We start from the raw sequence: 18,622 nt of genomic DNA, 5'->3' as shown, positions 1-18,622 counted from the left end.
ATGAATAGCTAAACTGAGTATCGAACAAATAAATATTTTATATTCTTCTAACTTTAATTATTAAGTTTTAAAACTCTCGTTAATTTGATTATTAAAATTTGGTTCTAAAATGATTTATCTCTGATTAATTCCAGATCTCATTCATTATGACGTGAGAATCACCATAAGTAAAATCGTATTCTAAAGATAGCTGTTATGGGTATTAAAACTCTGATTAAAATAAAGTACAGAACAACGTTTCGATCATCTTAAGATAAATGTTACTAACATACCATTAGTTAGTTATCACCATTAGATTCCATCTAGGAACATACGGCCGCAATCGCTTGCGGATTCTTCAACAAGTATTTAAGTGGGTAGGTTGTTAGCCCACTGCACCGAGCCGTCCCTAATTTAGCAGTGTAAGAGGGAAGGCAGCTAGTCATCACCACCCACCGCCAACTCTTGGGCTACTCTTGTACCAACGAATAGTGGGATTGATCGTAACTTTATAACGCCCCCACGGCTGGGAGGGCGAGCATGTTTGGCGCGACGCGGGCACGAACCCGCGACCCTCGGATTACGAGTCGCACGCCTTACGCGCTTGGCCATGCCAGGCCAACATACCATTTTCTAATATAGGCATTGTTTTCTAATGTTTACTTATTCACATGATTCAAAAATATTTTTAATGTTTCTGTAGCGGCATTAATCCATTCATTCACAGATCATTATTATATTCAACCGGTTTTTATAAGAGCACGGTGTTGTGAAGAATGTTTCCAATGAAATAGAGCTGGAACTTCCAAACAGTTGATTCAGACATAGATGTGTGATACTTTGGATAACCAATCAAAGAGGGAGCAGTCAACAAGTAGTATCCATCTCCACAAGGACGTTTTTTAATGCCATTTTTATAACGAATCTATAACTAAAGTGAAGAGTGTCTTTAGAGACCACATATCTCGAACCTTGAACCTTAGTTTTTTCACTGCATTGATGAGAGTAAATAATTTAATAATGTAAAGGTGGTGAATATATAACACTAAATTATGTTGAAAATGTTAGTAAGAGCACATGTGCTAAATGCCTATGTGGCATTTAACTATTTTTAAATAATGTTCTATCATGTTATGTACAAGATTCAGATGTATTTTTGTCCAATTTTGACATAGCTTAACTTCTGATTCATGGAAATGTTTCAATTATTGAGAATTATACGAATAACAACGAGGTATAAAGGTATTGTTAGTCATTTCGAAAATAATTGTTTGAGGAAGTTGGACTTCATTTTAACATTCTTGACACGCATGTCACTAACATTTGAACCAATCTTACTAGAAACTTTTTATAAGAGCTTGAAGATATGCCAATGATAGTTAAAGTAAAATATGATGTGTATAGATCGCAGATCTATACTTAACAAATAAATACAACTCTCAGAATTAAGACTACAACAACGTGATCATTGTTCATGTATTACTAATGTAAAGGTTCTTTTCAACGAAAGAAGATAAAAATCTCAAGGCTATAACAATTTTAAGATGGTAGATATCTTATTATATCAAAAATATTTCTTTTGATTTAAATTAAGAAAACAACATAATCTAGAACGGCAATTACCTAACTGCTTAAACTTCTTTATTTGAAACATATTTTGTAACTCTTATAATAAATTTGATACACCATACTATAACCGCCTGCTACTGAATATCATGTTTAAATGAGCGATCTGCCGAGCCCATCGAGAGGAATCAAACCCTTGATTTCAGTGTTGTAAATACGTAGACTTATCGCTGTACTAGCGCGAGGCTAGAAATATGTGAACTAAAACAACTCAAAGTATAAGTATATAAATAAACTATTTATGATGTTTTATCTAATCCATAAATTGAATAGATAAGGAAAAAAAGAATTACTGTCACACAGTTTTTTCACCAATAACACTATTTATCATTTGACGCTAGGGGCACACGGTTGAAAGGGCGAGCATGTTTGGCGTGACGGGAATGCGAACCCGCGGCCTTCTGATTACGAGTCGCACGCCTTAACACGCTAGGCTATGCCTGACATCAGATGCACACTCGAATCGCTAAGCATTCAAATACTGTAGATGTCTCTGAAAACTACTCCTTACGACTAACATTTCAAACACGCCACACAGGGAAGTAGATGATTAAATCGCTACCATATGATTTTTTTTTTCATTCTGCTTCTTTCGAACACGTCCATTGCTGGTAGACGGTGAAACTTGCGGAGACTGAAAGTTTGGAAGAACAGTTTATAAACCATACAAGACCAGTAGTATCAAGAAAAAGTTTTAACAAGATTATAAAAGTGATAGTAGTGACCTCACAGAAATCTGATCTTAAAGTTGTGGTGCCTCTCTCTCTGTGAGTTTCGTGACATGAATGCTTTTTTAACGAGATTAACATTCAAGTTCAATCTACACCATCTAACGGGATTCTTAATCAACAGAATCTTGGAATGCAGTTACAATACTATAAACGAGCTCACTGTTTTTATGTGCTACGTCTGGTGTTAAGGTAGCAAGTAAATTGAAGTACTTAGAATAAAATTATATTGTATATAATTATACGCAAGTTGACTTGTGAACTTATTTGGCTTCTACAATATACTCCTCTAAAATGAATACGTCTTTAATTTTACAAATATGACGTTTTGGTATAAGGGTCGAAAGTAAATACACATCGTCTGGAGATTTTCATTACGTTTATTTCCAAAAACTGTTTTGAAACCATTATCAGAAAGGAAAATTCACAGAATGTGTGTTCAGATAACACGTTTTTATATTTGTATACTTTGTTTTTGAACCAGAGGTTTTTCAAATTTTTATGGTTTCCAAATACTGTTTCAAAACCTAATTTTAAGTTATTGACTAGAAAGTGTCAATAGCACACCACCATTGAACATGCACCAGCAGGGATTGACTGTCATTCTCTTAACGCGTCCACAGCTTTTAGTGCGGGGAATATTTTGGAGTATCAAATGGTTTCGAACGTTATTCGTCAGGTCAAAAATTTAGGGCTTCATCATAAATCGATCCTGCCTTCTTTATATTCATTTGGTTTTAAAACTGTATGTTTCGAAATGGGAGTTATAATACAAATATACAAAAATTATTTTAATAACAAACTTTTACATTTCTTAGTTTTAAAATGCTATGTTTTTAAATGATAGTTGAAATGCAAAACACGGACTACCTTTTCGTTGTTCAAGCTTGTACGATATAATTATTGAACAAAAACTCATAAAAGTACAAAAAGGATAAAATATATTATATTATAAGGCAGTACAAATAAAGTCACAGAGTTTTGATCATACAAGAAATGATTGATGTGTGCGTCTTAATTGATTATAGGTTTTTGTATATTTCTTATATGTTTGAACGCCACTGATAAAAACTGGGCCAAATTAATTTCAATTTTTTTAAGTTAAAAAAGAAAACAGAATTAATTTGATGTTTTAAATGTTGCTCCTTATGGATACTGAAAGAGTTTGTACCATTCTTAATGTGATGGTACTCTTTATGTATGCGACAGACATGATTGAAGTGAATCAGTGAAACGAGTTAGTGAAAGATCAGTAAGGAAGAGTATAGAATTCTTCATGTGAGATTAGTGCTGTAAGAGCTACAGAAGAGAGTGTGATAACAAGGAAACTGAAGGTTTCTCCTTATTGAAACAGGTTTGTTGAATGAGTGACCTACGTTATGTCTCACAACACTGTGAAGACTAATTTAATGACAGAGTCTATCGGTAATGGATAGCTTGGAAATGTTAACTGATAACTATAGTTATACATTTTACCCGTAGGAAATTAATGTTCTTTCAAGGAACATGTATATATAATATAACACAGGGTGAAATAATAAGTACTTTCTTTTATGAACATTCGCTGATAATAATTAATTGAAAGAAAATTTTAGCGGATTTTTATCCTTGGTGACCTTTCAGCAAAACTCACGTGACCACTCAGTATCCAATTCTGACTTTCAGAAAAACAAACCCTTTTATTTGCTATTTGATTATGATAATTGTTGCAATTCGGTGTAACGTCCAATATTCAGTGAACCATGTATGTTTTTATACATCGAAGGAACTAAGCTTAATATTTATTTGCTATAGGTTAAGCACAAAGTTACACAATGGGCTATCAGTACTCTGCCTACCACGAATATCGAAACCTGTGTTGTAGCTTAGTAAATGCTAAGACCTCCCGCGTCACACTGGAGGCCAATAAACTAAACACAAATTTTGGTTTTTTAAATTATGTTTAAAAGTATGTAACATAGTTTAAAGTTGTGGTAGTCCACCCCATTTACCTTAATTTCCTTTTTAATTACCCATTTGCTTTTTAATTTTCCGCACAGCTACACGACGGTTATCAGCGCCAGTCGTCGGTAGTTTAGCAGTGTAACATTAGAGGGAAGGCAGCTAGTTATTACCACCGACCGCCAACTCTTGAGCTACTCTTTTACCAATAAATAGTGGGATTGACCGTCACCTTATAACGCCCCAACGGCTGAAATGACGAGCATCTTTTGTGTGAGAGGGATTCAAACCCGCTACCTTTAGATTACCAGTCGAAAGCCTGAACCTACCTGGACATCCCGGGCCGGTGCGAATGAAAGGAAAGAACAAACTTTTATAAAAAAAAAACTTTATAAAGACAATTACTGATACAGCGAGTAAAGAAATTCGATCTCGTACAATGGGTTTCCTTCCTTATAATGGCCTGGTGGTATGTTTACAGACTTGTAACGAAAAACATCCTTGGTTCAGTTACTCGTGGTGAACACATCACTTAATCCAGTGTAATACTGACTAAAAATTAAGGTACTTATACATTTCTCGTTTACCAAACGTTATTGGTGGGCAGAGAACAAATAGTCTTTTGTATAGTCGTGTGCTTAATAAAGAAACAACAACAATTATTTCCCACAAAAGATCACAAAATATGTAATCTTTATCGACCCACAGTATGTTTTAATGTATGTTTTGTTTTTTTAAATACAATAAACAAGTGAATTGAATTGTGATGGTTGAATCAGAGTCATCGGAAGGTTCAACAAGTTTATCTAATTGTCTTATGAAACCTCTAAAAACCAGTGTAATTTATTACGTGAATTATTAGCTAAATTGCTTTGAAATTTGTCTATTTTTATAAATTTAAGTTCTCTTAATACTAGAGTTAGCAAGTGAACAACTGCAGAAACACCAAGAAATAAGAAATAAAATAAAGCTGCATCAGTCCTCTGTATTTTAAATTATCTTGAAACAAAAATTATATATATCTTATCTAACGTTCCTTAAGGGGTAAGATTTCCATCAAAGAAGAATTTTATTTCTTGTCATATATTAAAAGATCGATTAAGTTAAGGTGCAATTTTTCCCATAGAAAACGACTCACGGTACAAAGAAGTTTCGTAACCTTTAATGAAACTCTGATAATAATGGACATTAACCGATCCAAGATAAAGAATTTTCAGAACAGTTACTCACTTTATATTTGCACTCGACAAGTACTGTCTCTATCTGTCTCGGGGCACAATGACAGTTTGACAATGGTCATGCATTTCAACTATCAGATGTCTTCATGCTGTTATAGATGGATCCATTCTTCGAATAGTACATCTTGAAACCTTCTAGATTGTACTGCATGGACTTCTTCGGTCTCTGTACCATGATCCAAGCATGAATATGATTTAGATCCAGTGATTTTATTAGTCAGTCTACCTTCTAGATTGATTCTTGTTCGAGATAAGCAATGATGATCTTTTCAGGGTTTGATTTATCGTCCCCTGTATTGAAAACCCATCATATATGTTCAACCTCATGTAATTCCTAGTTAGGTTGTCAGAAGTAAACACAGTATACCTCTTCTGGTCCAGTACGAGCCCATGAAGCAGGCTGAAAGATATCTGTCTGTGTTGAAAGCCATTTATCAATAGGATTTTGCTTATGGCAGATAGCAGACGTGACTCAATTTAAATATTACAATTTTCACAAGAGATTATGAGTTTTCTGCGTCTCTTGACATTAGTGTTTGTTTGGTATTGACTCGGGTAGCCCAGACGTTAGAATACATTCATTAACAGAGACTCGCGACATTAATTTATCCCTGTGTTTTTGTAAATGTTCTTGTTATTTAACCGATATTTAATGTGTCTCTAAGTTATTACACTACTGAATAAAACATATTCTGCCAAGCATTTTCAAATTCCACGAGTATTTCAGTTTTCTTCAAAAATGTAAGAAATAAAAATGGTTGTTTACATCCTGGTCTCGCTCCCAGAGTTCATCAACACATGCGGATTGAGTTCAGGTAAGTTCAAAGAACAACTGAGTTATTTACACTGCAGTCGCCGAGTTAAATTATATTAATGTTCATCCTTTATGAAAGTAAAGAACATAAAAAACACGCTATACTTTCAGGCTAATAAATTTATAAAATAAATAATTAAACAACCAATATTGATTTTATTAGTTTTCTGAGGTCTGTTAATAGTTTTGTTTTTGAGTTTAAAACTACATTCTTGTTATACTTAATATGAAGGATGGACGTAGTTAATACTTAACATGCCCAGATTGTGAATCCAAATAATTATCTATAATACGCTACCCGTTATTTAAAACGTGCTCCACGCTGGGAAAATGTTGGTGTGCTGAAAGAGTGGCAGTCAAGTCCCACTTTTCCATCAGTCATGAGTAACCAAAAAGATGGCAGTGGGTGCTGTCCTCTTCTTTCTGGTTTATCATAGAAAAATTATGGACTGCTACCTGCAAATAACTTTCTGTAGATTTGTTCGAAATTATGAAATGAAAATAACGTTAAATTAATATGTGAACAATATGAGTTTGCTTGATTTAGAATTTTGTGAAGTTGAACAACATACGTTAATTTACCAGTTTCGATACAAATATAGAAGTATCTACATGTGATTACATGTGCAAATACAAATAACAAATATGTTTTATAAATAATTGTTTATTTACGTTTGTACTTTAAAAGTTTGATATTTACTAAAATATTTATTGAAATACTTTTAGCTATTCTGAGCAGAATTAATGAAATTACTTCTTATATGTTTGAAGTCAGTATTGCATTCATAAACGATTCGATTAGAACGTTAACTGATGCGCCAATATATAATGCCGCGCAGACTTTCCGTTTCTTTTATAACCAGATAGTTGTCTAATTATAGATGACGCTAACATACACTATTATTTGTTGTTCAGGCAAGTACTCTTTGGTATGATTGCACAATGTTTCCTTTTCTATGTTGTTTTGTATTGAGAAATATTTAAACTGACATTCCATGTAAAAGGTAAATGCAGCCGCACTTATAAAGAAAGTTAACTTGAACAGAATCAGTCAAGCAATGGATATTTTTATTTTTTTATGCTTGATAGTTATTTAATTTGACCCGCATATCAGCAAAATAAAGGGACAGGAAGCTAGAATTCCTATGCTATGACTCAGAATTTGCTTCGGGGAAAATCAGGTAACCTCGAAAAAATCTACTTTCACTGGCAAGTGTCAAATGAGCAACTAGACGAGTACCAGATCATAAAAATCTGAACGAAACAGGATACAGCTTGGCCAGGTGGTTAGGACGCTTGACTCAGTTTGAATCTCCGTCACATCAAACGTACTTCTCTTTCACCCCACAGGAGCGTTGTAATGTAAAATTCTCATTATTTGTTAGTAAAAGAGTAGCCTAAGACCTAGCGGTGGGTGTGGTGACTAGCTGATTTACCTCTGGGTTTTACACTACTAAATAAGGGACAGCTAGCACAGTTAGCCCTCGTGTAGCTTTGCGAGAAATTTAAAAATTTCAATCCCAATTTTCGTTGTTTAAAGAGTAGCTCAAGAGTTGGCAGAGGATTTTGGTAGTGGCTTTTCCTTCTAGTATTTAACTGATAAATTAGGGACAGCTTTCGCTGGTAGTCTACGTGTAGATTTGTGTGAAACTCAAACCACACGAAAACTGGACTAAATCTAGTACAAAATATGGAATTGTAATTATTAAACAAACAATTGCTTAAAGATAATGATAGTTTGTGTTTCTTTTATATATAAACTACTCTGTTGAAATCTTCTTCGATTCTATCGTAGTCTGACGGTTAAAGATCCAGTCATTCTTCATACTGGTGGAGGAAGGAGAAAGCAGAGGTGGTTAAACTGTGACGTAGAAAACAGTCCACTTAAACTGAGAAGCTTTTATTCTACTCGAAAATGAGTGAGGAAGTCGTTGAGAGTGTGTAATGAAGTTCAGTAGCTTTGTCATGTACTTAAAAAGTCTGCACGTAATTATATACCTTGTTGTGTAGAATTTCTGTTAGTTTTGAAACTATAGTGTGTGTACATGTTTTTCTTATAGCAAAGCCACATCAGGGCATCTGATGAGCTCAGCTCATCGAAACCCAGATTTTAGCGTTGTAATTCTGTATACTTATATCTGTAGTAGCGATGGGCAGGAAACTATAGTCGCATTAATGCATCAGATGTTTTATGAACGTTCAGTTAAAAATGTATTTGTTGATAAAAAACCTGAATAAAAAAATAATTTAATGTAATAATGTCTAAGAAGGTTATCGGGAAATTCGTTCAAGGTGAAATAATCCGTGACATTTAATAAAAACAAAAGATCAACTTCCGTGAATAATGGTGAATTCTGATAGACGAACGCTATCATCTCTTTGGTCGATAAATTTCGAAAATTTCTAATATTCAGGTTCTTCATCTAATAATTCAGCTACCTTGGAAATTACTTATTGGTATTAATGCAGTTTAGTGGACGTACGGATCATAAGTAGACTATAACATCATTTTCAATTTTGTAAGAAAAACATATTACTATTTACCTATTGTAGTACATATTTGTGTTCTTGCGTGAAAATAAATTTAGTGCTTAATTTAAGCTTTACCACATAGAACATAAAACCACTAGAAGATGCAACTTGGTCTATAAAAATATAAAGATGGTTACTTGTGTTGGATCACCATTAAGTTTTTGGAGATTTCCTTCGTGGTAGAGTTTCCTTCAAAACTGGCAAACGTATCTGAGATTTTGTTAGAAGTCTTTGTTCTTACAGCGATGTTAAACCTCTAAATTTCAAAGAAGTTTTAAAGGTCTTTTAAGCCTCAGAAAGATAACAATGACGTCACTTTTCACTCCGAATGGTTTTTTCTTCAGTTTTTCTTCATCGGTCTTTTCCCGATTTTGAATTTATGGAGTGTAATAATAACATTTAATACCTACATTTTAGTGGCCATTTTTGTATAATATAATGTATTTTAAAACAACAATGAATCTGCCACACAAATACGCATTTGTCAAGAAAGATTAATTATGACTAACGAATGTTTTATAGAATGTTTTAAATTACAACATTAAACTTATGAACAAAGTTAAACCTCCTACTTTGACAAAGAATTAATTTCTGTGTTTTTATTATAAACAGCACATCTTGTATCGTTTTCTGCTGTTGGTGTAACATAAATCCATTTTTATTACAATAAAAAGTAATAAAGTCTACACATGTAATCCTGATATTTATCTAGTACTCTGATATTTATCCTGATATATAATATATATATCTGATATAAATCCTGATATTTATCTGGTAATAAATAGATAATTCAACAGATAATCATGTAATTGTGTTCTTGTTTTTGATATTTTCTTGTACTGTCTAAGGGATTCTCAATAAATATATTTGACGGTTTAAGTTAAAATCTCACCTTTGTTTCCTGAAGTAGTAGAAGGCATAACCCAAAAACTACCAATACTGTTAACACTACATAGTAAATGATAAGGTTCCTTAACTTAGGTAAGTACGAGTCTCCCACTGAGTATCCTTGGTTACATCTCTTATATTCAGGATAACTGGCAATTAAAAACAGATTTAAAGGTGTTAAATAAACATATCATGTAATCATTTTAACATGATGGATAAAGAATTAGTCTCATATACGTACTGATAATATAGTTACACATCTTTGCAGAAAACTGTAGGACCAACAACAGTAATTACATCAGTGTACTTACAAAGCAATTACAGCAGTGTTAATACCGTGTAATCGAAAAATTAACACAAAAGATTTGACTCGTTAATCATTTATTGCACAAAACCTTTAAAGATACAGCTAATTAATGACGGACTCAGTGCAATAAAAAGACACAATATTATATTTGTTGTTTAACTCCACATACATTTGACAGTTAAATGCTTTGATATCATATAACCAAGATATTGTTTTATTTATAAAAGTATAAAAGCAAGTTTGTGTATCGCATACAAATGCATTTGTCATAGCTCTAAAATTGTTGAAGTTAAGCACAATGCTACACAATGGGCTATCTGTTCTCTGCCCACCCAGAAGCTCGATTTCTAAAGTTGTGAGTCCGCAAATTTGTCGCTTGGGAGCAGCTGTGATGTTACTAACATTGTTAAAACTACCCATAACATACAACTAGGAGCACATGAAAATTTGATATTAAAGCGAATAATAGTAACCGATGACTTATGTGACCTTTTCGTGCAAACATGCGAAAACGTTTGGCAAAATTTGAGTAGGTTTAGTTGAAAATTTTTGACATAATGGCTTATATTTAGATCAAATCTTACACCTAATTGTAATTGTAAAGATATCTCAGAGCACTTAGTTTAAACAATCCATAAAAGTTAAATATCATTTAACAAAATCAGAGAAACAAAAAGATACTGAGTATTTAGTATCAAAACTGGAGCTGTATATCTCTTGTATTTTCTTTATGTATTCCTTGAAATTTCGTATAAGAACAACACTTCCTCGGAGAATATGACTTAATATCGATTACTACAGTCCAATTTAAAGAAAGTGGAAATCAATAACTTATCATTCTGGTTTAGAAAACACAGTGAAGGTTGTTTTCGTCACACAACACGATTATCGTGATATTTGATACAGCATTGGTGATTGTTTTTAGGGTTAAGTTTTCCCAGTTCTCTTTATATCATGAATAATAAAATAAATATACATGGTTTTTGTCACCACTGTTTACGATGTTTTACACTAATTGTATATAAAAAGCAACCTTTTGAAAGTTGTAGTAATTTAATTTCCTTTTGCCGGAAAATGTTTCGGGTTTTTACTTTAGATTTTATAAAGCAAAACAAGAATGCAGAAAAAATAACTGTTTATTTCAGAGTTTAACTTCTGGATGGGTGTGTAGGTGAAATATAAACAAATAATGTGTTTGTTTGCAAGGAAAATTTACAAAGTAAATTAAAAACAAAGCAAACCTTGATTCGGAAAATTATGAATCCTGGTTTTACAATATATATATTTTTTATCCAGATTTCCTTATTTATTTTTTGTTTAATTTCATTTGTTGTTTATTTTTTGTTTAATTTAATTTGTTGTTTATTTTTTGTTTAATTTCATGTTTTCTTTCTTTGATTAACTCATTATATAATATTCTTGAAAATATATTTGCAATGTATTTCAAAAAGTTCATTATAATTCCTCAAATATGTTTAAATATTGTCGGCCGAGTTTAGTTTGTAATTTTTTGTTTTATTATAGCTTTTACTTTCGTTTTTTTTTTTCATAATTAGATTAAACCAAATTACAGTTTTAAATTACGTATTTTTAGACGAAAAATATGTTTCATAATTTCTTGAATATGTTAACAGATGGCGGCACAATAACTTAACTGAGAAGCGAAATTGTTATTGTGCTTAAAATTCCCTCAAAATTTCTGTTGTTAATAACAGATAAAAACACAAACACAAGGTTCACTTTTAGCAGTAAGATGGAATTATTTCTAATAGAACTGTTATTACACGGAATTTGTATTCAACTTTCGAGCTTCATCTTAAATATTACATGATCATGTGAAAACATAAAAATAGCTCATATAATATTCAATAAGGTTCATTACAACAGTACTACGAAGCACCACAAAATATATCACTTGAATCTCAAGCATAAGGTAGGTAATTGTTTGTTTAATATATTCTCTGTTTTCTTCATTTTACTTTGATAACCAAATTAATAGTTTTTAATTGATATCGTTATTACCTTTTTAACTAACAGATGGCGATAGCGATCATTTGTTGTGGTAAGTGAACAGCAGACTCAAATCCACAATTGTAAAAAAGTAAAATATTATTATGCTGAGAAAACAAATATCAAAATGAGCGAGTCAGTTGTTATATGGAGTAAAGGGAAAGCGAGCTCTGGATTAAAAGAACAGAGAATCATCTGTTATATGGAGCAAGTAGAAACAAGCTGCTGCGAAAATAGGGGATATACGAAATAAACAAAAATTAATTATTGTGTAAGTCATTTGTTTTACTAAGTAAATAGAAATCAGCTGTTATTTGAATAGGTAAGTCAGCTGTTGTGTGAATAGATGAGCCAACTGTTATTTTATGTAAACCAAAATCACCTGTTGGTTGGAGGAAACAGGAATCCGTTATTATGTGAAATAAACGGAAATTAGCTCTTTTGTGAAAGAGGCGAGTCAACTGTTGTGAAAAGTAGGAGCGAATCATTGGCTGTCAGTTAAATTAAAATCAGCTCTTGTGTAAAATAGGTGAATTACCTGTTCTTTAAATTAAATGAGAGTCAATTGTTATGTAAAAAAGAGAGAATCAGCTGTTGGGTAAAACAGGCTGATGTCTAAAGTAAGGAAGAGCCATCTTTTGTCTGAAATAAAGGAGAATATGCTCCTATGTGAAGTAAGCGAGTCATATCTTTTGTGAAGTAAACAAGTCATCCGATATTAAATGTCAACAAGTCGGCTGTGATATGAAGGAAACAAGTCAGTTGTTGTGTGAGGTAACTAAGAATCCTATCGTTGTAGGTATACAGAAAGCAAACATTATATAAAATATTAATAATGAAAGACAATTAGATTAAAAGTCTGGATCGTCCATCAAAAAGTTTCATTGACATTTAAGGTCTTAAACTGCTTGTAATTCGTAAGTAATGTCTTAAAATAAAGATAAATCCAACTACGTATAAGTAATGTTTGTTTCAATGAAATTGCTACAAATTAGTTAGATTTCTAAAGTATTAATATGATTGTACAAATGTTAAGATATTACACATACAGTTAACAAATGTTAAGATATTACACATACACATGACAGTTTCAATATAAATTTAATGCAAATGTTATGATTGGAATAAATTATATAGCCCGAGTAATGTAGTTATTTTAAGAAGAGGCAGCTTAGCGTAATAATATTTATATAATCGTTTACCAATCATTCTTATGTTGTTCAATAGTTACGTATTAGTGATTTTTTCTTCTTGTTTTAAATAAGTGTTATTGCATCATAGTATTTACGAGTGTGTGTAGGATGCTATAGACTTCTGTTGGAGTATAAAATTACGATTCCTTTAAGTTTAGTTCGATGCATAGACCTAGAACACGTGATTATGAGTTTAGCCATGAGGAGTGCATATTGGCGATTTTTAAAGTGAAATTATGATACATTGGATTGTAAAAATAAATTAGAAAAAACTAATTCATCTTGACAGTTGTGTTTTAAAGCGATAGGACCAACATGTATTGACTTTTACAAAAGGAGAAATAAATATTTAAATCAGAACATTCATCCGTGGTAACCAACAGCTGCAGTGGCGATTTTAGGTGGGCATATCCTATATAGTATGGTAGTAACAGAGTAGGGAAGAATAATTTATCTATTCAGTTTCTGTTCTTCAATAACATAGCTGTCTTGTGTATAATTGGACAAAAATAAGACAATTACTTTGAACTTTGGGTACAATTGTGATGATCAATCAACTTTTTGACAAACATTTATATATATGTTTCACGTGTTTTAATATATATTATTTTAAAAGAAGTGGAATGTGGGCTGTTTGTTTATTATTGAAATTTATAGCTAACAATACACAAGTAGGTACTGTAAAAAATCAAGCCCATAAATAAAACTTGCCAGCAGCGACTCAAGAAGGCAGGATCGATAGTTGTAATTACTAGCAGAAATAGAGATCAATAATAACAGCAAATAGACCTATGTATTCACAAACAGGTTGGTGGAAAAATATTATAAAAGTCGCAGCCACACCATATAACCATGTCAGTTTACTTTGATAAGTGTATAAAGAGGGAGAAATGACTTGAGCTTAAATATGGTGATCTACAAGAGTTTGTCAAACAACAACAAGACCTAGAGAAAGAGAGAAGAGAAGAGACAGGGAATAAATACTGAAAGAAGAATATGACATGTAATAAGAGGACAAACTGAGATTGTTAATTTCACCCAATAGACAGAAGACTAAAGAATAACAAGGGGGGTCCGTGCAAGCCTACCAAAGCTGTTTAAATTCGACGAACATAAAGACAATGTGGATACTTTTGGTGAGGTGTGAAAGATTTTCCCCATGTGAAAACTGAGACAAAAGTGATTCAACAGTGTGCCTCAGCACTTTCTAACTACAAATATCTTTAGCATGACGTAAGCATGACATTAGAAGGTGTCACTGACTGTGGCAATTAAAAAGTGTCTTTGCTAAAATGCTATGAACGTGCTAAAGAAAGTTTCATCAACTTAAACTTCACAGTAGATAAACTGTATTTCAGTTTATAAACCTTCACAGTGATACTTCATAAGATGGATTGGCGTAAATAAGTGTGAATACAGTTTTGAATGGCTGGTAGATTTATAATATGTGAACAGTTCGTGATCACTTCCTCCTGCAACATACCACTGTTCCTGACAGTGAGAGTACCTAAAAAATACAATAAAATGATCTAGCTGGCAGAACAGTACATGGAGATAGTACAACTGAAAAGTCAAATAAGACATATGAAGTAACTATAAGAAATCTAAAAAACAAAATCAAGCGAAACATCATGATCCTACAAGTTTTGAAAGGTGACATCTCGAAAGTAGGCATGCATTATTTGAAGGAAGCACAAAAGATAGATCTTCATTGCAGAAAATCTGAAACATTGCCCAGGAGAAATTAGAGCATAAAACCAAGCATAAATGCACATAGCAAGGGTATACTATGTCAGATCTGTCAAGGCAATTCTACGGTACAAGTTAAGCACATTGCAGCACCAACATAATACCACACTCAAGTAATAATGTTGGCTTGCGAGTCGATTGAAAGAGAACATATAGGGATGAAGAAGACAACAGACAAAGTCGTCAGCAACTTCCATTGGCTAGGGGTCATCAGAGATGTGACCAGATTATTCTGTTAATACAGCATCTGCTAAAAGACAATACCTAGAGAGGTAAGGTAGCCAATGTTCCACAGGGTGAGATGCTTCTCAGAGAAGAGCGATTAATTACAGAAGATGTGCATTTAATCCGATCACTAGCACCTGTTTCTGATAAAAGCAACCAGTATGTGCTTACAGTAATAGACTATGTGACATGTTGTTCAGAAGTCATAGCTCTGATGGAAATAGAAACGGAAAGCGTAGCAAAAGATCTTCTGGAAATGTTCTGGATAATAGACTTTCCAAAAAAGCCTTAAGTAACATGAAGATCCAATTTATCTCATAAGTGATTCAAGAAAGTTGCAAACATCATCAACACTAGGCATCTTTCCACTACTCTGTACAACTTCAAATGTAATTAACGTTATAGCTTTATATTATATGTGAGAGAGTCATCAGTGTCAAAGAGTATACTGGAAATGTGCCTGGAGACACTTGGGGCTGGGATAAGTACAAGCAGAATCACTTGATTACGACGATCAAAAATCTAGTCAAAGAGAAGCCATATCAAATCTCTATGTGATGAGACGTAAACTGGAATCATTGAGCCTTCGAATCCAACCTACTGTTAGCCAGAGGTCATCGTGAAGAAGAGGGATGACTCAAACGTCTTCTACATACATTTTTGGAAGCACATAGTGAATAAAGTAAACTTTGAATCTGTGGGCAACTCGGATGCTATAATGACGTATCTAGATGAGGCCCGTAAGGATTATTGGAAGATAGATTCGAAAGTGAAGACAGCTTTTGTGACACTAGTTACTTGTTACCAGTTTAATAGGGTGTCATTTCGGTCAATCAACTCAGCAACTACAATTGACCACGTGATAGAGAAGATGCTGCAAAAATCAACAAAGCTGAGCAGTATTTGGATGATGTTTTTACCCACACATAGAAAGATAACTTGAATAAAACTGTTTGGATGAGAGCAGCAGGTCTGACTATAAGACCATCTTAGTGTTACTTTTTTTTAACAGCAAGGCCACATTGGGCTAAGTGTTATATGAAATACTTTGTGCTTTCATCTGTTGGACACAAGGTTGGCAACCATAGGTAGCCATGGAAGAGAAAAAGTAACCCACAGTCAAGATGGGTTATCTGGGTTACGGGGGTACTACAAGTAGTTCAACCCAGTTTACACTCTTTTCGCTGCACCACTGACTTCAGGCCAACACAACAAAATAAAGTTGGCACAACAACAGCAGGTGGCATAACACAAGGTGAAGAACATATTAGAAAGCTAGTCAATTTTTAGAATGACATTCTTCAAGAAGCCTTTCATTGTTCAGGTTGATGCACCAGACTTTTGGGGTAATACTTTTGCAAGAACATGTAAACGAACTGCTTCTCGTAATTTATATCAATAAAAAGCCGTTGAGTTGTCAGAATATTTATTCTTCAATTAATCGAGTGTCTGGCCATCATATTTACCATCAAGAAGTTACAGAAACACTTTACAGGAGGGAGTTTATCATTCAGATAAAAATCAGCTCTTTGTATATATCCAGGGATCATGAGGTGTGTGTTGTATCTCCATGACTACTATTCTGTTTTGTGGTAGTTGAGAAAACTGCAAATGTTGGTGTAGACAGTATAAGTAGAATTTTTATAAAAACTGAAAAAGTCTTCTTGTATGTAGTATAAAATACTGTAAATATTATTATTGTTAACAAATATACGACTGTTTTATTTTACGTTAAATGCAAGTGTTGTGATTTAGTTATCTTAAAAATCGACAGTTTATTACATATTTGTTCTCAAAACTGTTTACGAACAATACGTTGTATAGTTCAATAGTTATGAATTAATGATTGTTATATTATTTCGACATTTTACTTTACTACAAAATTGTGAGATTTCTCGTTGTTTTAGCTGAGTGTTATTGCGTCATAGTATTCAGCAGTGTATGTAGAACGTTCTAGACCTCTGTTGGGGTATGAATTTAATTCAATAGATAGATCTAGACTGCTTCATTGTGAGATTAGCCATAGATAGTGTACGTTGATGATTTTTAAAGTGTATATATATCACAGATTGTATTCTAATAACACAGTAAGAAGAATAATTGGTATAGTCAAATATTTCTAAAATAACTGAACCAGCCTCTGTAGAAATTGACGAAAACGAAACAATTACTTAAATATCTGGATAACCAATAGTGTAACGATTATTTCTACATATATTTGCTGTGTTGTCACCAACTCTAAAGAAGATAGCTTATAAAATAAAAACCTAACAACAAATATCAAACAATATACACACTTACAGTTGCTCTCTCTTGCCCCTTCCACTGACCAAGCGATATGGCTGTTAACTTCCAACGCTAGAAACTAAGTTTCGATACCGTCATGGGCAGATAACAGACAGCCCATTGTGAAACGTTGTGTCTAATTAATCACAAACAATGTCAGATGTTTCAGCGATGAAGTAACCTTTCTCAAAATGACATCTTAATTTAGACCTCATCTGGTCCTCTTCTCATCGTTACCAGAAATAAGGTTTAATTTTCTAGACCATTTCTATTTAAAGACATTAGTATTTAGCTTTGTAGAATAACCTATACAACATATACATAAGTCTACTTACAGCTTACTTAATAAAGTCATTTGCAAATCATGTGCTAATTTGAATTTGTAAAACAATGAATTATTTTTTCCAGACTTTTAGAAAATATTGTAATTTTTATATACGTTTTATCCATGTAACTACCCATATATATCCTTTTATTAACCAAAACTTCTATATCCCAGTTGTTTAAATTAAAACTTCTTCTCAAACAGTAAGTTTTTAGTTGGGGAAAGAAAAAGTAACTTTCTTTTATTGTTGGTTTAACACAATATCAAAATCACAAAATTCATAGTTGACTTTAACTATAATTTCTTAGTAAGGGCTTTATCTCTTAATAAAATCAAGCACCGAGTGTTTGTAAACACGTATAGATCTAGAGAACCACATGCGAACTATATAGAAATTATGAACGTCGACCATTGTATCACCTGGAATAAAAAAAATTGTATGAAGTAAATACTGTATACAGAGATGTGTGAACATTATGGCGTTCTTTTGTATTAGGTTAGTTGGAAACTATTAATAGTACGAGCGTTTGGGTTTATTTTGAAATTAAATTATTTCTGATGTTTTGAAACTCGTTTATTGTTTTTAATTTTAAAATATTTTGTTACATTAATTCACTCTTTAGTGTCATATTTGTCTAAAATTATCCAATTAATGTTTTATTAATTAGTCCACTTTTTTCGTGCCATATTTATATAAAGTTATCCTAGTAACGTTTTGTTACATTAATTTACTATTCGTGTCAGATTTCTAAAAAGTTATTTTCTCTCTGTTTCATATTTT

General features: G+C 32.6%; 1 protein-coding gene across 1 annotated transcript in view; it reads right to left on the bottom strand.

Moving 5' to 3' along the window:
• The window catches only part of LOC143232110 (uncharacterized), a 29,886-nt gene that overhangs the window by 8,116 nt on the left and 3,148 nt on the right, over positions 1 to 18,622 (bottom strand). The gene's annotated exons all lie outside the window — the stretch shown is intronic.

This window comes from Tachypleus tridentatus, chromosome 11, assembly GCF_004210375.1.
Source record: "Tachypleus tridentatus isolate NWPU-2018 chromosome 11, ASM421037v1, whole genome shotgun sequence".
Lineage (NCBI taxonomy): Eukaryota > Metazoa > Arthropoda > Merostomata > Xiphosura > Limulidae > Tachypleus > Tachypleus tridentatus.
This window is presented reverse-complemented; position numbering and strand designations above follow the sequence as displayed.